Genomic DNA, 26,626 nt, shown 5'->3' on the forward strand with positions numbered 1-26,626 from the left:
CCCCCTCTAGCCTTCCAGCTAAGCTTAACAAGGACGCTTTACATGTCCCTACGAGAGCAGAGGAAGAAATCACACTTCTATTTATCTGAGTCGTGTCCAAGTTTCTTCTTTACAGGGAGGCAGAGTCTAATGTAAAGAGAGGCCGTGAAAAAACAGTGGGCGTTCAGAGAATGTATCGCAGCGGAGCAGACAAAAACCAACAGCCCTGGTCGCTTGAAGATCCCCTCGGTTCCTTGTTTGTTCGTTTCTGAGGGAGCCAGGGTTCATGTCATGGCATATCAAAGTATGATTAGCCGCCGGAAGTGACTGCTGCTCGAAGCGGTGAAGCAGAAGAGAAGCCAGGGGAGACAACTTTTAACATAAGAACAGTTTTTTCAGGTCTTTTAGGAAAAAGACTTGCAACAAATAATAATACAAAGAATTAAACTTCCAATGATTTCTCATCACAACATTCTAGGTATGGGGGCAAAAATTCAACATTATCCATTTGTAACTTTTCAATGAATTAGTTTAATCTATAAATATTGAAAATAAACATCGGAAAATGTCCAAGCTACTCGTTTTGTTCAACCGAAAGTCGACATAGTATGCAGGGTGAAAGGTGCATTGTGGATTTTCTTATAAACAAAGTTTGCGTTTACATCATCGTTTCAAACCAAAGCGCAGTGTGGATCTTTGACATCTGATCGTGTTCAAACATTGCACAACATCGCTAGCAATCTTCTCTTTTCACTTCCGTCGCTGGCGCATTGCTGCATTTGTTGGCGCATTGCCGTCCCCTGTAGTGGGATATTGTGGATCCATGACAACATAAATGTGTATCATGTCACCCTTGTGTGCATGCATGAGACGTGTTGTACTTTGATGTAGGAAAATAACGTTATCAACAACTCATTAAGGATTTCAAACATATCACCCAGCTCCACCCTTAAGAAAAGCACAATCTTAAAGTCATTTTCTGTTGATTAATCATTATGAAGACATGTTATCTCCGTCTGCAGGGAGACAATGAGCTCTGCCCTCACTCTAATGACATTGTTGACAAGGCTTGGGAGCAGATTGAATGGGGACACAACACAAACAGAGTAGAGGCACAGAAAACCTCACTTCTTGCACAATTCACAGCAGTGATGACCGCCTTCCAATGTTGACCGTCAGACTGAGATACAGAGAGCTACAACCAAAAAAGGAAGGAAGGGAGAGGGTTAACGCCTGAGAGGGGGAGTAGGAGAGCAGCTGACACAAATAAGAGTGTGAAGCTACAGCTAAATAGAGTACAATACATTAGACTATAATGGAGATGAGGACATCGCACTGACGGAACAGAATAGTGGTTAATGGATCTCAGATGTCTGCATGGCAAGCCCTTCTCACCTAATGCATCTTCTACTTTCTGTGCCATGTATACCTTAGAAGAAGCCAAGATGCAACCGCAAACATCTCAGTCCTCCCTTCCTCCAAAATAATTGATGAAGGTAGAGGAAGAAAAGAGAACATGAATATTTCATGTTCAGCTGAAGAGGGGTATAGCCAGCAGACATATCCGTAAGGTAAAGAGCAGCCAAAAGGTGCGTAGAGACCCGAGTGTTTCAGTCTGCCACAGAGAGTCAGTGTCTTAACTCATGCATAAGGGGAGCGGCATATGGAGACTAATGCGTATCCGATAGCCACCCTTTTCATTCGCAACGATGGAAAGAGCTCAGGCTGAATATGAGCTCTGTAGTTGCACACGCAAACTAAAAGTCTCCCTAAATGGAGGTGGCACATAAACCAATAACAGGGGGGGAAAAAGAGCGGCAAAGGGAAAAGAGAACACGAGCGGAAAGGGAGACAAAAGCAGAGGAGAGGACAAGATGATCAACTATTAAACCTCGAGAAAAAAAACAGATAGGTGGGAGAAATAGCCAGAAATGAGCGAGAAATTCACCCCTAATGAGAGCATAAATCTCAAGGCTTTGAAATCATCAATTAATATAGTCCCCTCGTTATTTTATAGCAGCTGAAAGATGGTGATAGAAGGAAGTGGAAGCATAAACAATAGCAGGTGACTATACTAATGCTTTTCCTCGGGGTGGGTGGTCACTAAAACCTGCTCCCTCTACATCATGGGAAGCAGGCCAGAACCATACTGTTAGATTAATGAGAGACGATGAGGACCAGGGCAGCAGAGCCTCAGCTGTAACAACTCCCTGGATAAACAACACTAAGGTTGGCCATATGTAGCCTCACACGTCCTGTTCACGCACCCCCCTCCCTCCCTCACACTGTCGTTGCCCTTCTTTTAAAAAGTGTGTATAGGACCAAGTGTCCCAGGGCGTGTGAGGAGAGTTAGTACATTAACACTGTCGACCAGAGTTGGACTAGCCGTGGGTGATCGCTTCGACAAATAAAGTTAAAGAGGAGAGCTGGACCCTCTGAGCCCCTCAGGACACAACAGTATCCCCTTCTCCCCCTGCTGCCCCCTCTCTCCCCGATCCGTCCCCTCACCTCTGACTGACAGAAATAAACGATGACCCTCCGTGTTCAATCACCACAGGCCTTGGCAACCGCACGCTCTCCATGGAAACGCCAGAGTTACGTTGTGTTCAGAGGCATGGAAACTGTTCAGAAGGAAATAGAGGGAGGCTGGTAATCCATAGGACACTCATCAAAAGGCTACTGTTGTTGTCACTTTTCTGTCTTAGTCCGTGTATAGAAGTGCATGTACCACAGTGGCTCGATCACAGCGGAGACAGACCCGAGAGACTCATTAGAAGAATCTAAATCATCTCTACAAAGCACGTGTGTGTTTTGTTTGTATTTATTCCTGAGCAAATATTCCTGAGCTTTTGTGCAAACACTCAGGCCTCACAAAAGACAAAAACAACTTTGGTCTAATCGTTTGAATTGTACACCAGGGTCAAGGTTAAGAATGTGTAAGAGTGACGGCAATGTAATCCCTCATCTGTAATCCTGTTAATCTCGACACTACAAACAGTACCAAATGTGCTTATGCCAGCTCTGTTACTGTGCGAGATGCCTTGTCGGGATTAAGAAACGAGACACAATGGAGCGATGAAGGCGAGGGTTGAACATTGTTTTGAGAGAGAGAGGTCGAAATGGGATGTTATCTTTACTCCTTGACTTGTTATAAAACGGTGCATCCGTTACTCACCCCGCGGTCAACAACTACAAGACCACCGTGCTGAATTCTCCACCAAAAGCAGCAAGAAGCAAAGCTAAAGCAAATGTCTGTATTTACATTCAGCCTCCTACCCTTTCTTGCGAGAGATTAAACTTCAAAAAGCGCACATTTTCATATTTCTTTTGAAGCAAATCTGAAGCAACAAACAGGCACTTGAGTGGAGCAAAGACTCGCCTTCTTAAACAGGTTACATTTAGAAAAAGCCAGTCACAGGTTGTTGTTGTTTAAGCCAGCCTTGGCATTCATCAATATAGAATCAATCAATCTGAAATTTGAATTTCATTTTATGCACCCATTGTGGCTGCTGCGATTAAAGGCTTAGGGCATGAAATAGCGTGGAACGTGGCTCCGTATTTTCACTCCAGCTCGAGCCTCCCACCCTTCAGCCAATCTGAATGCACAAGCAGGCAGCTTCATTTTAGCTGCAAACATTTACGCCGACACTTCCCTTCTCCCTCAGTCTCATCAATTCATTTCATGCCACTGCGTGAAGGACAGAGGACTCGGGAGGGAAATGTAGTTTTCCCTTCTAATTCCCCAGAAAGTGACTTTAGACAATTTCCCGTACCAAACCATGCGGGTGAATTATCACATCATTTTTCACCACCTCAACACCGTCCCCAAGACTGAGGCAATTTCACAGAAGAAAAATGCCTTTCCTCAATTCGCCCGTGTCCCTCAAATTACATCTCAAGGCTCTACTTGAAGACCTCAGCCCCAGCGCTGTCGTAATTGAAATGATTGCAATGTTATTCGTTGAAACAGTAATGGGACAAAGAGGCAGAGACTCAGACAAGGGAGTGCAATCTTTTCCTAAGAGCAATTATGAACAGAATGGGGACGACAGCTAAAAGTATGTTCAATGACAATTAGAGAGAATTGGGACATTTCTGTACCACTACTGTTCTGTATATGTTCAGCACCAGACAGAGAAGATCACAGACTTCCCTTAGAGGAGATCTTGTCAGATCTCATCAACTCAGATACGATCTGCCATGAAGATAACCCGAGCAGGCACAGGCATAATGGCATGATAACGCATTCATAATATGTGAGGGTGATTAGGACCCAGATGAATAAAAACACACAGGGCAGAGAATAAAATATATATAATCTGCTGTACTCTTTAGATCTGGGATCTCAAGCAGGAGGGATCTGAGAGCGGAGTGTAGAATGGATTACCTCACCGTGTGAAAAGCAGTGTGGATGAGCTGTGGGAGCGATGGGAAAATTGTGGCGGGGCTGAGACGAAGCGAGGTAAGGTCATTAGGGAACGGTGGAGCAGAGATGTGAAATGGAGACTTTCCTCAACGGTATTACTCCTCTGGGTGGTGGGGTAGAGAGGAGAGAGTGAAACACCTTCATCAATAGCCTCGATCACCTCAACGCAGCACATAAAAAGCACAGCATACTCGTGTACACACACACACACACACACACACACACACACACACACACACACACACACACACACAGTATATCTATTTATAGACACTCTCTGCCCCATTTACAGGCATTGGGACACTGGATCTGTACAATAAAAAAATGAAACAGTGGGGACCATGGAAGACATCATTTGTATACTGCAGACCTTTATTAGCAGCTAAGAAGGAGTCAGGGATGGCACAGAAAAGAAGACGCATATAGAAAATACTGCCGAGAGCTGAAACTCCATGAGGATGGACAGTCAAACGGTTATTATTCACAAATGTCGACAGAACCAAACAAGCGAGGTGTCATGTCTAAATTAACTGCAATCTAATTCATGCGACTACACTGTGGACAGATTAATCAGAGAAAGAGAAATAATTGACCCCACTTTGGAGACTCTGCATATGCTTTCATCTTTGAGTGGCATCGCAGACTATTAGCCAGCAGCCACAGGAGGGGAGATCCTATGGTGTGTGCAATTGAAATACATAAAATTTCCTTTTTTGATGGTTAGTCATCACACATATGGATGTCCTGCAGGCTTGAAATTACAGGAGTGGCATGTTTGTGAGGAAATTATAGGAAGGACCTGAGGCAATGCATAACCCCCCACTCTCCTCCCGCAAAAAAAACTGGAAAAAAAAAAAAGGGTACACTTCGAAGGAAAGGGGGGCCCCTAGGTCTATTGGATTTCCGAGAGGAGAAATAGGCTTGTAGTGCCTCGGACAGCCAATGCTAGGAACAGGGAGGTGGTGGCAGGAAGGGGTTGGTCATTTATCATTTTTGTCAGTCCTGGTAGAAGAGGGAGGTGGGGCACGGGGGCTTTCATATAAATTGAGTGTAGGTGGAATCAATGTGGCGTTGTTGGTGAGAGGAGGGGGGGCGAGGGAGCCAGATCAATGCTGGTGGGAGTGACTGTTTGTTCCCATTGTTTATCTACTGTCATCTCAGGATGCTGCTGAAGGACAGGGGAGCATGGCGGGCAGCACAATGTCTCCATTGGGACTTAGGATTCGTAATGAGTCTCTCCTTATACAGACAATGGACATCACTCAGAGGTGAAAGTCATACTGCTCGTGGATAAGGCACGTCTGTGTGCGCGCGTGTCTGTGTGCGCGCGTGTCTGTGTGCGCGCGTGTCTGTGTGCGCGCGTGTCTGTGTGTGCTCCAAGTGAAAGAAGAGATAACAGTACTTGTCAGCGTGGTTTCATGGCTGATCAAATCAACTGCCTATTCAGCCTGAGCTTCACAGAATCTCTGACTAAAGCACAACAGTTTTATTAAGACTTTTATACCTGCAGCAAAACAGCAATAACAGATTTGCTGACCTGACTTGAACCAGAGATGCTATCAAACACCAACAACACTCATTATGACCGCAGATGAATAAAATAACTAATAATAAAAATCCCCAGGCATGCTGTGGCACGGGCACACACAAACAATATAATTGTCTAATCTACTCAATCTATCTGGGAGAAACTGAGGGGAAACGAGCAGAGCATGTATCTGGCAGTGTAATAGGGATAATACCTGCTCATGAAATGATGAGGAGCTAGATTCAAAAGGCCGCCCAGTGAATTTCAGGTATAAATCATTCCCAAGAGAGCGCTGCCTCTCCACTCCTCCTTCCCTTCCGCTCCCCCCTTTTTACACCTCCCTCTTCCATCTTCCCTTCTTTCATGTCCAGATAAGAAACGGCCCGCACTGATCCGACTGTGATTCGCGCAGCAGAAATGCGTTCCCATGGGAATATCACGGTGCGGAAGAATAGCTGACACAAGAGATGAGATTCTGTTGTGCTGCCCATATTTTTGCTTGCGAGATCAAACAGATAGGATTTTTCCTCCTGCATGAAAATGTGCTCATAATCATCAGCTTGCTTTCAAAGCACAATCAAGCACAGATAAATGGATGGAAGTGGAAATGTGTCTAGAGGGCTGTGTACTGTATGTTTTACATAAACAAACAGTGCACACTTGACACGTGCCCCATCGCAGTAATTGCGAGCACTAAATGTGTGAAAACTCCAACTGCAGAGAAATACCCAGCCTCACGATTGGTTTATCGCAATAACAATAATTACACTCCCAATTGTAGCCCTGGTCATGAATCCTATTACAAATCCTGTGTGTTTTTGAAACTGAGGCTCAGCGCCAGTTCTCCTCTCTCCCTCACTCATAATTTCTGCTTTAGTCGCGGTTTATAAAACACAACCACAGGCGAGCTCTGCTACACTCCGCAGTAATCCAACGTGGCAGTGTTCACCCATAGACTGTTACTTTGCTGTTGTATGGCATTAATACAACCAATAAACCAGATTTAGAAAAATCTACAAATTAATCTACAAATATACAGCGTCTCAACGCGGATACAATTCCTTTAAAAGCTTAATGATGGGAAGGCATTTGGTATGTTTTAGAGCGCTAAGTGTAGAATGTCGATATCGATGTCCGAAAATCTCGAAAAATCATAAACGACTGATTTAATAATAAACAACTAGTGCATTTCGTTTTCAGTTGCATAATAAGCATAATGAGCAGTTGTGTGTAATAAAGGAAACTTAATGGCAAAACTACATTTTGAGGTCAAAAGGAATATTCTAAACAAATATAAGAAAATAGATGCTGAATTCTCACTTGTAGTACAGTAAGGTCCAATAATTAAAGAAGGACTTAATCTGGCACAGCTGTGTATTTGCTAGGAGAAGGCAGTCCTAAAAACAATTGAGCATCTCTGCATTGAAGGACACTCGTGTGACGGCCACAGAGAGGCCTACAGGGTTTCATGGCTGAGAAAAGGAAGACGATGTGCATTCAAAAACTGTTTTATAAACACACTTGTAAAGAGAATGCCAGTATAAAATCTCAGCTAGTGTTTGCCAGAAGGCATGTGGGAGAATTTGAAACAAAATTGAAGTAGGTTTAATAGTGCGATGGGACGAAAATGCAGCTTTTTGGCAATCATACTAAAAAGCTATGTTTGGCGCATCACTAGAAACTCATCATCCCCACCATGAAGTGTGGTGGTTACAGTTTCGTGCTCTGGAGATGCTTCTTTGCAGCACACTCTGGAAGAATTGTGGAGGAAGAAGGTAAAATTAATGTACCAAGAACCTCTGGGAAAACTTACTAAAATATGACAGAAGTTTGTGACTTGAGGGAAGATTCATGCTTCAGCAAGACGTCAATCCCAAACACTTTAACACTGTTTAAGACATTCCTGTAATGTCTTGAAGTGGCGGGGTACAGACCTCAAATCAATACCAGAATTAGCTGCAGTTCATGAAACTAGACAAAGCCTGTCTATATGCGCTGATACAGATCTAAGCCCTCAGTCACGAGCCTGTAATAGTTACAAACTGAGATGGATGAATTCTTATGCAATCACTATTCTGTGTTGTATATTTGTCTGTGTTTTTATCAGTTGATCAATGTAAAAAAAACAATATGCAATGCATCATATGTATCCATTATGAAAAGCAAAAAGGAAGGTGAATACTTTCATAGGCACTGTACCTGCTAGGTCTCCTATCCCGTCTCCTTTAAAGACTCCCCGGGTTCCCCAAAAATAAACACCGCTCCGCCACACCTCACTGTTGTCCCTTTCCCGGCTTTAGTCTCAACTCTGCAACTGGTCGAGGCTCTTTCTATTTCAGCCCATTGCTGAAGCGTTCTACTCTTCCTCTGTGCTCGCCCTGGACCAGAGGTTGAGGTATGTGTGGGTGTCACGGAGATGGCAGGTCTATCTGGGCTCTGTCTACTGTGCTGGCTCTTCCCATTTCCCCTCTTAACTGCCGCCTCTACAGCTGCTGTGTATCCTACCATGACACCGCGCGCACACACACACACACACGAATATCAGTTTACAGAAGGGGGAAGCAGGGGCCTGTGCACAGGGTCAAGCCTCCACAGGGCTGCATGCATGGTCTATGTCCTGGGTACAACACTTTGAGATCAAAACAATATTTCATTATTTATTTTCCAGATAGAGAAACAGGCCAGTGGAGAGAGGGAGGGGGGGGGGGGAGAGAGAGGTGTATTTATGTGGGAAGAGAGCTATGCTTTCCCCTGTCAGTTCAAGGAAAGCCTGTCAGAGTTATGGATTAAACGTCTCTGTGCAGCATCGTATACACGCACATACTGCCTGACAGTTTAATGGCGTGTATGTATATGTGTAGTCATGTGTAGACGTGTGCACATTTACGTGTTGCTGGTTGCATGCGGCTCAGCGATGGGTTATGGGTCCAAACACCCAATCTGAAAAGCAGATTGTCATGTTGTGCGTTAGCCGTGTAAAATCTCAAATCTGTCTCTCGCCACCCATCCCTAACCGGCCGGCAGCTGCCAAAGTCAATGCGGTTCAGCCACACGCCGTCACCATAAACCCTATGTAACACATTTCTCATTTGCAACGCCTCTCACCCATTTGCTCTCCTGAGCACACAAACAGCCGTTTCCACTCTCTTACACACACACACAAAGAGATACACACTTCCACACACTGATTGGTGGGGTGTTTTTCCTTCCGCTGGCTGCAACAGGTGTGTGGGGGTAGGAAGTAGTAAGCTGATCCAGCCATGAAGACTCACTCATTCCCCTCTCTTGCCAAAACATCCCCAGTGCCACTGCTATCTTTCACCTCCTGAAGGGAAACTTCCAATCAGTTCTGCAGATCAATACACCCAAGCCTCAGGATACACGGCTCTAAAGTTAACTAGAAGCACTTAAGGAAAGGGGGATCTGTATTGATTACAAAGGGTTAATGAGACCTTGTGTGCTGGCTACGCTTTTTTGAGATTGGAAAAGCGTGATTCAGTCAGTTAATTGGTACAAATGGGTAATACACTTGACTGTTGTTGAGGATTTATTACAACTATTCTAAAGTACACTGCCTTGTGTTTTGACACCTAACAGTTACACAAAAGAGACACAATAGTTTCTCAGTCAGGAGTCAGGAGAACACAGTGACACGTTGAATCAGTGCAGACTCGAACTAGATGACCAGAAAGACAGATAACTGGTCAATCATTTATCTGCACTGTAGGTAAATATACCAAGTACGATAAAGTTCAGGATGCCACGACATCTTTGCTCCAATATCAATTATTCAGCATCGCCTTTTCTAGCCCTTTAATTATACATCAGTGTTAGAATAACAAAGGCTAGGGATGCTCACCATGTTCCTGCTTACAAAGGCCATGACAATGAAACCGGATGGGGGAGCTTTAGCCTTTAGGTAGAGGTTGGAGGAAGACGGAAGCAAAAAGGCCTTCGGGCTGCTTTGCCCTGCTGTCGAGCTGTCATTTATGATATGTCCACCTCACCCACTGTGTGATCAGAGATCAAAGGGTTAACTGAATCTCTGGCCTATAGTCCTGTGCTTACATTATTCAACAGCTTGTTACAACAGCCTGCTCCCTGATCTCACACACACATACACAGCGAGACAGAGCTGGAAACTCCAGGGAGGGGAACACGAGGGACGAATAGCCGGATTAAGAAAAAGGGATGACAGGGAGAGCGGGAGGCTGGAGAGAAGGAGATTGGAGAGAATGAGGGGTGGAATTGAGGGATGGGGAAAAAAGAAAAAGGTGAGGTGTGAAAAAAAAGGGATTCAATAGGATGAAACGAGCTATTGAGAAAAGGGAAGGATGAGAAAGTGGTGAAAGACAGTGAGAGAGCACAGGTGGACAGAAGAGTAGGGCTGTTCGTCCAAATCTGCCTGTTGCCAAGGGAGACTGATTAGAATCACCGAATATGGACCTTAAACCTTTGACCACATACCTCACTTGTTAGCTCAGCTCCACATTTTCTCTGAGGGACGCAGGGGTTTCAATTCCAACCTTTTCACAACACAATGGCAGAACATGCCACTGTCCGTTTATCAATTATGATGAAACATGACGATGATGGAAAGCCTTTCCTGTTCCACTACTAATTCCCATTAAGACACCTGAATATTGGCTGGTAGTGTGTTGGAACAGGTAACATAGTAGTATCCACTGGGTTAAAGCTCTCAGACACACGCAAAACAACATCCATCTGATGAGCACTGAACTGACAGCGACCATGTTTTGTGAGCGCCCTGTTTATAGTCCCAGACTCACGCCGCTGCTCAGTGAGTGGGCTCCTTTGTTCATTAATTGATTGGCCTCCCCTGCTGGGCCTCAGTAACTAGGTTACACAGATCCATGAAAAGAAGAGGATTGGCCCCCCTGGTAAAAGGCGGAGGATGGATAGACGACTCCGGGGTAGGAATCCGAGTGTTAATATAACTAATGGAGTGAGGACGACAGTAACTTTATTGAAATCACCCTCATCTAATTAGAGCAAGCAGCTGATAAGAGCAGAGGGGGAAGGGAAGGAAGGTTGGATTTCATTATGCGAGGGTGATGTCACTATCATATCAATTGAAGGGGTGAGGCTGCGGAAAGGTGAGAGAGAGAGAGAGAGAGAGAGAGAGAGAGAGAGAGAGAGAGAGAGAGAGAGAGAGAGAGAGAGAGAGAGAGCGAAAGAGAGAAAGAGAGAAAGAAAGAGAGAGAGAAAGAAAGAAAGAGAGAGAGAACGAGAGAGAGACAGAGACAGAGAGAGAGAGAGAGAGAGACACAGACAGAGAGAGAGAGAGAGAGGTTCATTATCCAGCTGTCAAAGGCGGATCTTGTAACTTCTCATCTGTCACTTGCTGATATAATGGAAGCAGGTTAGGGGAAGTGCAGAGGTTGTTGTGAACATCACGCTGAGGTCACAGACATTCGCTCTTACTGAAGCACTAGGCTTGATGAGACCGAGTGACCTCTGAGACGAGGGGCAAAGCTCTACAGCTAGAAACACATGTACTAGCTTTGCTGTAATGAGAAGCAGTAAAGGCAACAGTTTTACCCATTACGAGAGGTTTAACCTTGTGTCTCCATATAATACGGGATCAGAGAAAAATGCCCTTAAAAGTTCCTAAAAAATACCAGTGTAATTAAAATGTAAAAATGTCAATAATTGGTAAATTCCATTTCTTCCCGTTTATCTAATAAATTGAGTTGCTGCACAGTTTTGTTTATATACAGTATGATTTTCATTACTGCTCCTCCTGGGAACTCACCACTGGCAGACTTTGTCCAATGTGTGTGGGCAAAATACAGTTTTGCAAATTAGTTTTTGGTCAGAAAACAACCATCAGTCGTTTCGAGTGTAGTGCTTTAAGCTGTGGAAAGAAATTGGCACCCCGCCGTCAGCAGTACAAGTGGGCTGACCTCAAGCCACCATGTCCAACTAAACCAGAACCACCGACCAGTGTCTTTGAAAAAATGTCCCACAAGAGGTTAAAGACTGTTTGGGAGGAACATGTTTTTGTTGTAGAATAGCCGATAAAAAAATCCAAGGCGGTTGAAATTGGTTTATTTACCAATAAGCAATGCACATGAATTAATACATAGTTAATAAAGTCACCCTGTGAAAGAACCACCATGATTCTAAATTTGGATTTAAAAAAGGCATGACAACCTCCCAGCAAACCGTAAATATCTCGCCCAGCTTTATAACTCCTGTAATAACAGAGACAGAGACATGCTGTGGCCTCCCTGTCGGCACATGGCACAACAGCTGAACCAACGGAGGGTCTGCATCTGCCCGGCATACCTCAGAGGATACAAGTTTCCACCATACACTTTATCCCTCAGGTGACAGGACTGAGCTCTCTCCACTAACAGAGACGGACTGGGTTGTTGGCAATGTGGCAGTAGCGTCACTATCAGCCTGACGAATATGGGCACAGTGTGTGCTAATGGTCAATATGGGGAAGCGGTGTGGATGTCATTGGCAGCGAGGCGGAATCCAAAACAAAACTCAAACAAGGCCTCAAGCAGCATTTGGAAGAACAAAAATGCCTATCACAGAATGACTCTGCAAGAAATTGTGCTGGCATGGTACTTCTCAACCCAAGTGGGGTGTGACAGCTCGCGACATAATCTTAATATATTATTTGATCCTCCCGCCCCCGAGCGATGGAGTCATAATGCATTACGAGCTCCAGCGAGGCTCGAGACCCTGAGCAGCAGAGCAGTTGACCACTCCTCACAAGAGATGACTACCAGGTCACACGAGGACAGCGCAGCAGAGATGAGGTTAATAACACAATGAAAGAGAAAAAGAAGCAGAGGAGTAAAGGAGAGAAAATTAAAAAGAAATCTAAAGCTTTTCACGTGTATTCCTTTAGAGTGCAGATTACCTAGTCTGCAAATTGCAATGAAAAAGCAGTCCACCTCCTCTCGACAGGCCTTCTAATGGTGTTGTCTTTAAAACCTTTATCACTAATTCATTACTTCTGATTTCCCAGCAGCAAAGGTTGAAGCTTTGTCTTCTGTCTAATTGAGAGCTGGTGGCTTCAGGCCCTAATCAGTCAAACCTACTAACAGCTTTCCTCGGGGAGGATGAAGTCAAAAACAGCATTGTTGTAGTAGTAGGCAATTTGCTCTATGTGCAACTTCAAATTACTTTAACTTCAGTGTCTCCACGATGTGAGTAAAATGTCAGGCTGTAATGAATGTTGAGGTTCGCCCAGTTGTCACTCTTCAGAAAGTTGATACCGTCATTAAGCGGAATGACATTCAAAGAATATGCCACATTTTGAAGTAACTTTCAGTTTCCATTCAATCAATAAAACTTTCAAAAAATAAAGAAAGAAAAGGGGGGGGGGGAAGCCATTTTCTTTTCTCACTCCATCTCACTTCAGCACCATCTCTCCCCTCACACATGGAAGTATACACAAGTCTAATTAGCTGTGTCGTATCCCTTGATGACTTCGCCATTTCCTCTCACTGGGAAGATTAACCACCACAACGCTAATATCAGCCTCCACATCAACACAATTAGGTGAAGAGTGAAATGTGAGGCATGTCGTCACATCTCCCCGGCTTCATTAGGGCACACAAAAGACAACAGACGGGCCGCTGTGTCTGCAGGTTGCTGAGGCACTGAGCAGGTGTACTTGGCAACCCAGACTGTCGCTATGGGATGTGGTTAGAACTTGTCCTAGATAATACTACGGCCAGGTTAATTGTTGGAGGTAGAAGTTATAAAAAGAGCTCAAAGGTCACTGAAAGGTCTTAAAAAGACAGACTCCTGTAGTTTTTACTCGGCTTATCTGTTGATTACAGCCGAGCAGTGACCAATTATAAGAAACACTACTTTTGGCCTTAAAGCGGGATAACTTCGGGTCTCCTTGGTGCTGATAACTTGTCTCTGTTGTATTCTAATTTATTAATACAAATTCTTCATTTAATTTAGCTACAGAATGATAACCTGTATAGGGGTATATGACGCCTTCAAATGAGCGTTAGTCCTTTAAACCAGCGGTCCCCAACCTTTTTTATGCCACGTGGAATAAATATAATGAAATAAAATGGTATTGTCGGCATAAAAACAAATATAAAGTGCATAAACAACTCACCATCACGCTGAATTAGTGGGAGCCCTGAGCTTGTGTCTCTGCAACGAGCCGGTCCAATATAGAGGTATAAATTCTTCACCAATAGTGAAAGGTTTCTTCTCTTGGCGACACGGTTAGTCACTAAGTATGACGCTCTCAGTGCACTCGCATGTGTTGATGTGGTGGCCATCAGTAATTCTTTATGTCCTTCTTGTTCATGTTTTTTTTTCTTTAAAACAACTCCATGGGCTTGTCTTTTAATGTCGGGTGCCAGCGTTATGAAGGCTTCGTTGCATCATTTGCGAGCCTGTATGTTATGCAGAGCGGCGCATGTACCGATAAACACCTCAATACGCGTTTATCGCTGGTGGACTCCTGATGTCTTTTAAATGTCTCCTCATTGGGTCTTTTCTAATATAGACATTTGTTTTCCACTCATTGTTGCTTGTGGGATTCTTTTTTTTTAAGTAAAGTATCACGTGACAGACGAGCATCTTGACATGTGTCAAGAGACACAGACGCACAGACAGATGTATCTGGTGATTTTTCAAAATAAAACCTTTCAAAAATAAAATATTTTTTTATTCAATCTTTCTGTGCGGCCCGGTACCAAATGGCCCACAGACCGGTGGTTGGGGACCACTGCTTTAAACTGTATTTAAGTGATTAGATTATATTACTCAGTAAGAATAGACTATCATTATGTCAATTCTATTCACAGCTGACATGATTGGAATGAAGATCAGATTTTCAGGTTGGATTGTATAAATCGCTCAAAAAAACTAAAACCTGCCTCATTCTCTCAATCCTCCAAAGGTTTTTGAGTATGTATGAGGTTCAGTTTTAAGATGAATATCAAATCAAAGAATGCCATGTCAATCTGTCTATGTCATCCAACTCCTTCCCAAGTTTGTCTCAGGAGGCTGAAAGTCAAGGAAGTCAGGAAGGAGAAGCATCCATACGGTTTGACATGCAGCCTGCTGCAGACAATCCATGGTTTCAAATCGTTTCCAGATGTTCGATACTTTAAGCTGTTACATTTTCTGGCCACGATTTGTCATTCTTTCAGTCAATCGTGGAGCTTCCCATTAGTTCTCGTCGGCCAAGACACCACCCAATGCATCCTTAGCGACCAAGTGAACTTCCGGGATCTTTGGGTGCGTTTGTCTTGTGTTACGAGAAATCCTTTAACAACTACTGAAAATAATTTGCTCTGATACACAACCCAAGAAAAACCCACAATTCCCCATGGTACATGCTGTTTACTAAACAGCTTGTTTATGCCAAGAATACGTTTCAAGAAGAACACAGAGTATTTGTCATTTCAAGGATTTGTTTTTTGGCAGGTTAATCATTAAACATACAAGGCTTAGAAAGAAACATTAAAAAAAATAAAAATTAAAAATAAAAAAGGTAGAAAAGAACAACAACTGCATAATATTCCACCAAAATATGACCAGTTGTACTCATGAAGTCATTAATTAAAAAGGCAGAACTCATTAACGAACAAAGCATACATAAACTACACTAGACAGCAATCAATCTCAATCTGACCTATTCATATTTGCTGATCATAAAGTACATATCACATAATGTGTATTACATAAAGCTGAAACAACAATCTAAATGGACAAACGTCTGCTAGTTTCAGCTTCTCAAATGTGAAAAATGTGTCAAATATGATCGTAAATTAAATATTTGGGGGATTTGGACTGCTAATTGGACATCATTGAAGACATCAGCTTGGGGTTTGGGAACACATGGTAGGCATTTGACTATTCTCCAACATTTTAAGAACTAAATGAATAATTGATTATTGAGAAAATGATCAGTGTTTGTTAGTTGCAGCCATAGTATTATGTCTTTTAAAATCACAATCACTAGCGAAACATAAAGATGTTTGAATTTCATCCAAATGTTTGAACTGTGTACATTATTATACCCGTCATTTAAGAAAATGGCAGACTTAATATAAAGTTGGTTTCTTAAAGCACAAAATAGTTGAATCTAAATATATGCAGCACAATGCTCCAAAATGAAATCAGATCATCCATCTATATATAGGAGGGAACCTATGCCGTCTCTCATGTATTCTTTTGACAGAAACAGATGCCGCTTTGACAACATAAAGTCCTGCCATGTACTGTGTTGTTTCAAAAGTTGTTGTTGCTGGATCCCCTGCGTGATGTTGTCATTTAGGCCTTCAGACCACCTAAAAAAGGTTTCCTGGCAGGGAAAACTCTTTCAATGCATGAAGAATAGACACGGACAGGAAGACAGAGATATCCTTATGATCGGATATGCTGTCAACTGACATTAGAGCACACAGCAGATATTTACAGCTTTCTGGAAACATCTGTAGGCTCATAGAGGACTGTCAGGCAGACAGGTTAAACAACATGCTTACTAGAATCTCACACCCCCATGCTAACCATGCCTGTCAATCACACAAATCAAGCTAGTGGCTGTGATTCAGATGTGGATGAAAGAAGAAAGCTGCGCAACGGATGGTACAGCAGCCCGGCAAGCGGCTACACCACATGAGCAAAGAATAAGGCAATTAATTGCAAAAGAATCAAAGAAACAAACAAAAACACAACAAATGCTCAGATAATTGAGATGTTTTGCTCAAAGAACTGCAGCAGATCATTTAGTGATAGCTTGAGCAGCAAGTTCAAAAATATGTAACAGAAGAAACAAAAAAAAGGAGATGAGATATCTGCCACTGAACACAAGCGTACAGACAGAGCAGAGAGGGAAACATGCAGAGGGGAAAACAAGAGCGCTAGAACAGAGGAAATATAACAAAAGACAACAGAACATAGTCGGAACACAGTGGAGCCGAGCACAACACACCAGAACAGGCTGTAATTGTGTTGTGCGGGACTGACCCCAGCGCATCCCAGCAGGCATTGCATGATGAATGGGCCTGGCGATGACTACATCCCACATCCCTCCTCCTCCTCCTCACATGCTCTTTTCTCTCCCTCTCCTCTCTGTCACCACTATTAGCCCTCCTTCTGTCCCTCCCTTTGCTCCCCTCCTTTCCCCAAAACCACACTCTATTCAGCTGCTGCCATCCCACAAGATTAATTTGCATTCAGTGCACTTAGTCCCTGTATTGTGCTCTGACACAATGACATATTACAGTGCATAGCACACCTATTAAACATATAGTCTAGCTTGAGGGTCGATGCTTTTTTCGCAAGATGGTTATGTTGGAGAACTACAGTGTGTAGAGTAAGAAGCATAAGGCTTGATCGGTTACGAACGCAGAGAGACTCTGACACACAAGTCACAGCGGAATCATTACAGGAACAGTTAGATAACCTCGATTAATGATTCACTAGACCCAAACTAATAAACTGGGTCAGATTGTGTTAGCAGCGGTAGCAAGAGCAGAGAGACCTTCAGGTTAGGCTGCGTGAGAAGGAACAGCAGCAGCGAGAGCGAGACGGGGAGGGAGCAAGAAAAAGAATTAAAGAGAGAGGAGAAAAAAGCGATAGAGGTGTTGGTGTTACTCCGCTATAGACCCTGAGGAAAGAGACAGTAATGCATGGGAAATGGGCTTTTTCCTCCAGATTTCTTTGCTCCTGTTCTCCTTCTACTGTTCCATCATGCCCACGTCCAAGGGGAGCAAAAGAAGGAGACCAAATTTAATTTGCTACACCGTTTCTAGCCATCACACTTTGTGCCTGGGGACAAAAGAAATGGATTCTGGAATTTAAGAAGATGAGCAAAATAAAGAAATAAAATGGGGCACTCTGGAGAAGGCATAACAGACAATAGCACAGAGGGTGGCAGCGAGAAATGAGAGCAGAGCTAGTGGGGAGGGGAGGGGGGCAGGAACCTGGGAGAGCGCTATGTGGGCCAGATATTAACTGTATGGTTATCATAAAGCAGCTCAGAGGCCGGGCCATCTGGAGAGGCCACAGGTTTACTCAAACAATCAGATCAGGGCGCTGATAGCAGCGACTGCTGAGGGTACAACGTCCAAACATAGAGGTGACTGAGGGGTTAACAGCCCATTACTTCACCCTGCTGCGCCCCCGGGGAAGGCACAGTATGGGGTTGCGGCGGCGGTGTGTGCGTCTCCGTCAGAACCCATAGCGCACCTTTAGGCTTTTATTCAACAAAGGGTTCAGGGCTCAGTGCAGTGACATCACCACTGAGACTACGCCTGTGTGCGGGAGGCAAGTGGGAGACAAGGGCGTGGAGGATGGAGACTGTGGAGGCAGTGGACTATGTGGGAGTCACATTACTCCCCTCCAGCTTTTCTCTACCTGTCACATAAGCACTTTGAGGACTCAACAGTAAAGCCAGAGTCTTGACAACTTCAAACGCCTGCTTTGCCGGGGTAGATCAGAGGCAACGGAGGGATAAAAGAGAAGAATAAAAGGAAGAAAGAGGACTCTAAAAAGCACCAGACTTGCTCAATGTGTAACCTCAACATTGTGTTGTGGGATGTCTTGAATTTCATTATCAGATTCTTGACTCAAGTTCATCCATTGCTCAGTCCCACAGTAGAAAAAGAAAAAAGAAAAAAAAGAGGGGGCCTCCACCCCGGCCCATTGAGAGCCAATGAGCTCTGGTCGAGCTGCAGCAGAGAGTTGGGGGCCATTACGGAGAGAAAACAAACATAGACCTCTGGCCGGGCACACACAACGAGGCTCAGACACCTGTGTCCCATTCACCAAACATATCCGGCCACTTAACACTTCACAGAGGGGGTAGGGTGGTGTTTGTGTTTGCAGGCTTGCACACCCCACTATAGTTCCTTTAGTTTAGCTTCTCTGTAAGGACCAAATGCTTGCGGCTGTAGCACGTCCCGCGGAGAGCAGCCAGCAGCTACACCACCCTGACCATCACAACTGACCCCCTTCGAAGCTGCAACCTCTGAATTAAACTGGCAAAACAAAGCTCATTCATCCTGCTGTCATTTGCAGTCTCCAGCCGTCCTCCTGTATAGGTGCCCCAGCTGCATTTGGACTGACCTCAGAGTTGCCAACACCTGTCCTGCACACACAACCACACAACACACACACACAAAATGGATGAGAGACAGCAGGCTGGGCCGCCTCGGATCAGTGGAGGGGTACACTTGGAGTTGCCAGCAGCTAAACCTCGGGTCGGCACCATTACAATTCTTTCCACCTCAGCAATTCAAAATGGAGAACAGGTATGCCATCAGCTGCGGTCAGTTTGTTACGGTAGATTCTTAATGCCCCGTTGCAATTTAATGAGTTGAAATGGAGATTACCCATAACCCTGGCAATGCCCTCATAGTTTCCACCCAAAGATTAGGCCAGATAGCCGGGCTGAGTTGTTTAGAGGTAGCGGAGGCCGCTCGCATGCCACAATGCTTTGTTTGCAGTGAAGCAAATGCACTCACAGATGGGAGCCGACTGGACACCAGATGACTTGCTGTGGTGTGGTGGCATAGTCTGCAGACAAGGGAGAGAGGGAAAAGAGAGGAGAACAGAGGCACGGGGGCACCAGATGCCCTGCTAAAGTCCTGCTGGGAGGCCACGATGCTCCGGCCTAGTCTGATCTCAAGGCCGTGTCACAGGCTTATGTTGCAACTACACAGATATGGTACATATCTTTAGAGTATTTTTTTCCCCACATTATTAGTAATTTTTCTTCTATTCTATATTCATGTTTCTTGATTTTTGCACTTGCTTTCATTTCCTCTTATTAGGTTTATGTTGTGCACCAATACACTAAAGGAAATGACTTGCATGTGAAAACTAAGCAATAAACAGGATTCTGAATGTGATTCTGGTACCGTCGTCCTGGCTACAACAGTCCATCACTGTAGGCTAACAGAGGAAAACTGAAGCCTCTACGTGACCTTGTGTAGGTGTTCACGCCTCACTTTCTGACAATATCACTGGTTATTATGACAGCACTGTAAACACAAACTCGAGTTGGTAAACACCCAACATGGTCTTCCTGACAGCACAGGGCCACAGCTGTTGTCTTGTTTAAGCGTTGGGAAGAACAATCAGACAGTGCAAGCAAAGACAGCTACACTTGTTAAGACGATAAGGACACCAACTAAACACTTAGTTGTCAGTTAATAGGTAACTAATAAATCAGCTCTGCAATGACTCCTACCTTCATGTAGGTTATAATATTTGTGTCACACTCCCTGCGCTGTAACCTGTAATGCGGATTAAACATACCGCGTTTTGTCTGAAGGTGTTATTGTGGAGCTGCATTGATTTCAGCAAGGTGTACCTCATAAACTGTCAACAGAGTAGAGCTGGGAGCTAACTCAACATGATCATTTATTATCTTTCAATCTTATCCTGATGAAATTATATATAAAAAGTGTTGTCTTTATTGACAAGCACATAATAAATCAAATATCTCAGAAAATCTGATCAAACTCAGTTAAATCAAACTTCGGTGTTAATCTGATTACTCTGTATTTGTGGGCATGTAAAAGTAGTCGGTGTTATTTTTTTAATGTATAAATTTCACTTAAAATGAGAAAACACTCTCATACTTTTCATTTGTCATGTATTTAATTCACACAGGAGTACACCAAAATAGGCTTCACCAAGTGGTTATTTCATATAGACTTTGTATTTATTGAATTACCAGAAAACATGCTTTATTGTGATACATATGGTTATCGAGATATGATAGGACCTATACATCATGATAGAAGATTGTGACCACATTGTCCAGCCCTACAACTGAGTACACATGTTGATCAGATATGATACTGCTAATATAAAAATGTTCTGCATTTTACATTGTTTATGTGCATAAAGGTAGTTAAGTATTTTAAGCAAGGTGAAGGTACCATTTATAATGGGACAATAAAATGACAGTATTGTCACTTTAAATTTTACACTAAGAAGCCTGATTTAATTTATCCTGTTTCTCAATGGAAAAGCTGTAAACAGTTCACAGTTTCCACTTATATACTATATGCATGGTAAACAACTTGAGGCGTGCGTGACTGTGGGCGTACACACACACACACACACACGTCAGCTCTAAAGTAGGTGAGAGTATGTGTGTGGTATCTGTGGTGCAGCCAGTCGGCGAGGCCACCAGACAACTGGGTAAACATACAGAGCCCCCTCCCCTCCACCTGTCTGCCCGCCGTGCTCACATCAGTGAGCTTTTAGCACCATGCCATAGGTCCAATGATAATGTCTAACATTTACACAGAACATTCTTTATCACAGATTTCCTGCTGTCCTTGTAATAGTACAAAAGCTTGACCCCAATACAACATGCTCAAAATTCCTCAACATAAATGACAGAAAGCAATACTGAGGCAACACAAACACTTATCTTTGAGAAAGAGCCTTTTGAATGGCTAGATGGACAGAGAAAAAAAAAAAAGTCAAATCCTATCCGATGACTAATAGCACTTATGATGTGCACGGTGTTAGAATATCCCACAGTGAAGTGGTGCGTTCCCATTACTGCATCTCTCCATCTCTGGAAATGGCTTCATTAACAGGCCAGGGCAGAGCGCTCCCTTGCCGAGTGTATGAACACGCTGTACCCCGAGGGTCCATCGGAATGGCTGAGGTGAAGTCCATTAGCACCCGGCAGCTTGTTTTTTGACCACTAAATAAAACAGGGCATTTCTCTGTGTCTGCAGTATAAATAGCCTTTAGCTTAGGAGTTGGCGAGAACACATTTCTGGGGTTTTAAAACTCCGCTTCAAGAAGAAAATTACATTTGGTTCCCGATACTGTGTCCGCACAGGTGATGATCTATACCCATGTGAATTAGTAAAGTCTTACATGATTATCACACCGTTCACAGAAAGTCATGTACCTAGAAAACAGCTTCATGTTATAACTTGTCTAAAGAGTAGCGGCGCAGGATGTATTGACTTTTTGGTTATTTGTCAGAAGTCATTTAAGTACGTAAGTTTAACTGCCACTGTGAGTATAATGTACCAAAGACAATTGAGTTTTCCTACGGCACAGTTTGTCGTAACTTGTTCTGGATCAGAGTACCACCTAAATGCCTAAAATTATGTTAATGTCGATATCTAAACGGTGGCATGTGGGCGGGGGTGTGACAACAACAAGAGATATAAAAATAAACATGGCGGATAAATCCATATCTCACATAACCTGTCCTGTTCTTCTGGCAAACTTCCCCATCCCTCAGGCAACTAGAGCTGGCTACCTCTGAGCCCATGACATAGCTCTTACTTTCCCAGCACTTACGCTCCAATCATGTGTCATCTGATGAAATGCTACACCCTAGTCACCATTATTCGTCCTGATACAGGAGCCTCTGGAATGTATCGGATTCCTGCCTCAGGGGGAAGGCACCTTGGAAACATGGTCCTACCTCCACCGGCTAGCCTCTCCCACTTTTCCTCTCCCCTCTTCTTGTCTATCTTTCCATTCAGCAAAATTCCACTAGAGGCCCGCTTGATTTGCACCGCCTCATCACCCATCAGACATGTGCTCACATTTTTGACGTACGTCTCACAATAGAAGGACATGTGATGGACAGTTAAGAGTTGCGGGACTGTTTTCCAGCCGTTTCCTGCCTCTTTTACGTCAAAGTCCCGACCAAAGGGTAAACATCTCAATGAACGTTAATCCTCTGCTACATTTGATGCTGGGTCCCATGACCTTTAATGCTTGAGCACAAGTACCAGAGTTCAACTGGAAATTCAAATTAGAAAACTATTTTGTCCTCCTAGTGCAACATTGGTGCAACCACTCTTAACCTATCTCCCCTCTCCAGAGAGCAACAGTTATGCAGAGCAGTACTCAGGCCTGTAGTATTGAGTATCTCTGAGTCACTGGCCTGCGTAATTCAGTCTTGGGAATTATGACAGTGGAAAATCATTTCCCTGGGCCTGGGATAGGAGGCCATGGCTAATCGTTCAGTAATCTGATCTGCCTGCATACTGTAGCATTGAGCCGTGCCGCTAGCCTAGCCAGCCAGTCACACATGTGGACACCCCCAGTGCCTGCCAACTATCGGATGGAGGCTAACACTATTGAGAAAAAAAAAAAGAAGAAAAAAACTCTCCAGGTTTTCCCGAGGATTACAGATGCTATCGGATCATTTGCTAATACTCGGTACTGCTGTGCGGTTTGAAATGTATTTACTCTGCTCCTGCTCTCCAATGCCCCCTCATCATAGCACAGCCTAAGCCAACAAATGCCGCATCCACATTCCAGGCAGAAAAAGGCACTTCAATACAAAACTACCTTACAGGCTACAATGGTACAATCTGCTTTCTTGTAATAAAGATTGACTTAATGAGGAACATCCGAGTTTGTCTGTCAAACAGCAGGCTATTTTGGGTACACTTCCAATTGTAAATTCCAGTATCTGGTGGAGCCAGTGGTGTTGTAGTAGTATATGAATAAGAACCATAGGGAGCAGTACTGTGGCACAAAGCAGTGCTTATACCCAGCAGAGAGGGTTGGGGGGGGCGGGGGATTTTGGAAAGATGCCTGGCTTCAACCCCACTCTAAAGAGAGGTCGGCCCCCCCACACACACAGTGTGGATACAAGGGGCACTGACATGGAAAAATACAAGAGATGACATGTTGTTGGGCACTGAAGTTCCCAACAGTTACCTTGTGTAAAGCATTAAATGTGATGGTATAGTTACTGCACTATAATTAAACGTACATCCTCCTACAAAGGGAAGTAGCCATAAAGCGGTCAGAGCTATGACTGAAAACAACATTCTTCTAACTCTTCCCCATTCAAGCTTAACATCTAAAATGACAAATAGTCTGTGATCATGTCTCATTCTGATAAACAGCCAAACACCTCTTGGTGGCGGATCTGCCAAATACTGTCATGCCTACAGTATTTTATCAACCTGCATGTGTACGTATTGTAACCCAGTCGCAGTGTTTCACAGGCATATCTAAGTGAAGAGATGCTGATATATGATCAAATGGCTGCTGCAGCAGTGGCAGCCTTCATCAACTGAAAGTGCTAGATCACAGCATGTTTGGCAGTCAGTGGGAGCAGTCAGATGGAGGGTTAGAACAACCAGACAAACAGTTGGCACAGATAAATAGAACGCAACTTAAGATTCAGCTCTCCACAAATTTGACAAACAAATGACAGCAACCACACTATTTTTTAAATCTAATCTGCAAATGGAATAAGCCCTACATTTTTCCCCACCCCAAATGATGGGTGGAACATGTGATAAACAACACATGGCTTGGGGAAAGCAAAAATGTGAAGCATTGGTCAAATAAATCTCATGATACAAAAAAACGCTCTTCAGTTACAAGAATGTCTTCTGCAGCTGAGGCAAAATGCAGGGAAAGTCCTTATGACTTTGCCAAATACATTTTGAGAGTGACTCATTCTCCTTTAGTAATCTCTTACTCACATAGGTGCACGCTTGCACGAGCACACACCCCAAGGCAATAGATTTCAGGCAGGTCTGGACTGCCCTTTTTTTTTCTACAGAGCGGAGTCAAATGTTTATAGTATTTAATAGATGCAGCTATGTCGGTGGAGATACACAACAAGGAGTAACAAAGCTGCCTCATACAGTAAAGCGAGATCTAATTTAAGGTTACGGCATCATTGTGAAACAGCCACTATGCCATATATAAACAACATATTAAAACACTTAAAACTGGGTGTATACTGTTGTCGACAGTGAATCCCAAACTGCCCTACTTTTTGAAAAACAAATACTAGAGAATGATATGACATAGTCAGCGTTATCTTTTTTTGTTTTTCCCCCCAAAAACACAGAGTTTACAGTTAGGACGAAATAGTTTTGAAATCTTAATAAGAAGCAATATTGGTAATAATCAGCCTGCAGATGATTCCTACAGGTAGCTACATTACAGCCTGCCTGATGCATCATCTGTCATAACACAGAGCCTGTCATCACTGCTGATAATTAAACCAAGTTCCCCGAAATCATTTGGACAAATTGAATAATGTTAAAGCGGACGTTGCATTCCCATAGTGATATGTTATCCACCTCCGTCATGTGCAGTGCTATTAGATTAGGTGGCGGACAGCTGAATCGACCTTTAATTATAATTTGCACACAAAATCGTTTTGCCTTTTCATTGCAAGACACTCATTAGACTGTAACGTCTGTGGATAAATGACTACATTCTTTCCCAAGTGTTAAAGCTAACTTGGGGGCAAGCATTTGATAAATACTCTATACATCGCAGCTGCTACAAAGTTACAAAAACAAGTTCCTCTCTCGTCGCTGGTACCGGGCTGCAATACGGTATCCGGCTGGATAAAGGAATTCCTATATTAAATCACAGCAGAGCAGCCGGACAGCGCTCTATCCTGTGCACGAACTTAGACCCGACCTGCTTAAAAAAAATTACGTTAGCCTCTTTTCTCTGCTGCCAGACGGACTAGCAGAAAGCTGCACCGAGCCTCCACTATATCACCGGGGCTTTATGTTTCCAGCCAGGAGAGAGTCAGGCCGAAAAACTGGCCTCATTCTCCGTCTGCGCCAGACAATGTTCACTAGCCTGGCCTGGGAGACCGAGCGGCGGGGCTCTCGGTCGTGTACCAAGCATGTGCGAAAACATCCGCGACGACACTAGCATTGTGTCGATGTACTCACCTTGTTTGGAGTTAGGTGGATTTGGGACAACACAGTCCGGTTGGGATGGTTGCAGGATTGAAGCACGCTGGGCGCATGTCGTCGTCGTCGTCGTCGTGGTTTGCTGCCGGCCGTGATGTGGAAGCGGCACAGCGGACCCGGCTGGGAGAAATCGAGAAATCTGAGAATGCCCCTCTCTTTCTGAAGCTCAGTGCTCCGGCAGTGGCCCATAACTGTCGACAGGAGGCGCCAGCACGGCACATTTTTGTCTCTGATATGCGCATACATGCATGGGTTTACTACACAACTCCTCAAAGAAATGTCTGCGATCATATTCATGCACGGGTTTATCTGCATCCGTGCTCTTCACTGGTGAGATTAGGATATTGGCGGACCGTGTGTGGCGCTACTCAACTCGGATTTTAATTGTGCAGTGCTATTTTCCTGAAAGTTTTATGATTCCTATTTCCTAGGAAACGGAGCTTAGGGATAGACTCGTGAAGATTTTTGATTAGTCACCACACCATGCAGATCACACAACAAGGTTCTATGCAAACATGGGTTTTTAATTTGTATAATCAGTGTTTCATCAAATGGAAATTGATTTAGGTTATGATAAAATAAATCCCAGTATTCCTAGATTACTACTAAGTACAATTGTCACTCAAAGTACTGCTATGGTATATCTAAGAAACTACTATACTTACACTTTTATTGATGGTTTTATTATCTTATTAGGGGAATATATCCAATTATGGCACTGATTATTGCTAGCATCAATCTTGAATTACATAACTCATAGCTGGCTTTTAACAAACATGGTTTCAGGACAACAAATATCCTTTTATTACACATATAAATGAACATAAATTGTGCATAAATCAGAAATAATGTCACAGTGTAGTACTACCACATAGGAAGATATGATATCGACCATCAAAAACAACTTAAGAATGCAATATCTTAAATAGAGTTACAAAACATGGAGCAGCTGTGAGGTAATGGTACACCTACATGTCC

At 43.6% G+C, this 26,626-nt stretch overlaps 1 protein-coding gene across 1 annotated transcript in view; it reads right to left on the bottom strand.

The window, feature by feature from the left end:
* ndst1a (N-deacetylase/N-sulfotransferase (heparan glucosaminyl) 1a) overlaps positions 1–25,816 on the bottom strand; it is a 41,625-nt gene extending 15,809 nt beyond the window's left edge. Inside the window, 1 exon segment of the mRNA XM_029441515.1 lies at positions 25,628–25,816. The gene's annotated coding sequence lies outside the window, so the exon portion shown is untranslated.
* Positions 25,817–26,626: the final 810 nt, after the last annotated feature.

This window comes from Cottoperca gobio, chromosome 10 (assembly GCF_900634415.1).
Source record: "Cottoperca gobio chromosome 10, fCotGob3.1, whole genome shotgun sequence".
Lineage (NCBI taxonomy): Eukaryota > Metazoa > Chordata > Actinopteri > Perciformes > Bovichtidae > Cottoperca > Cottoperca gobio.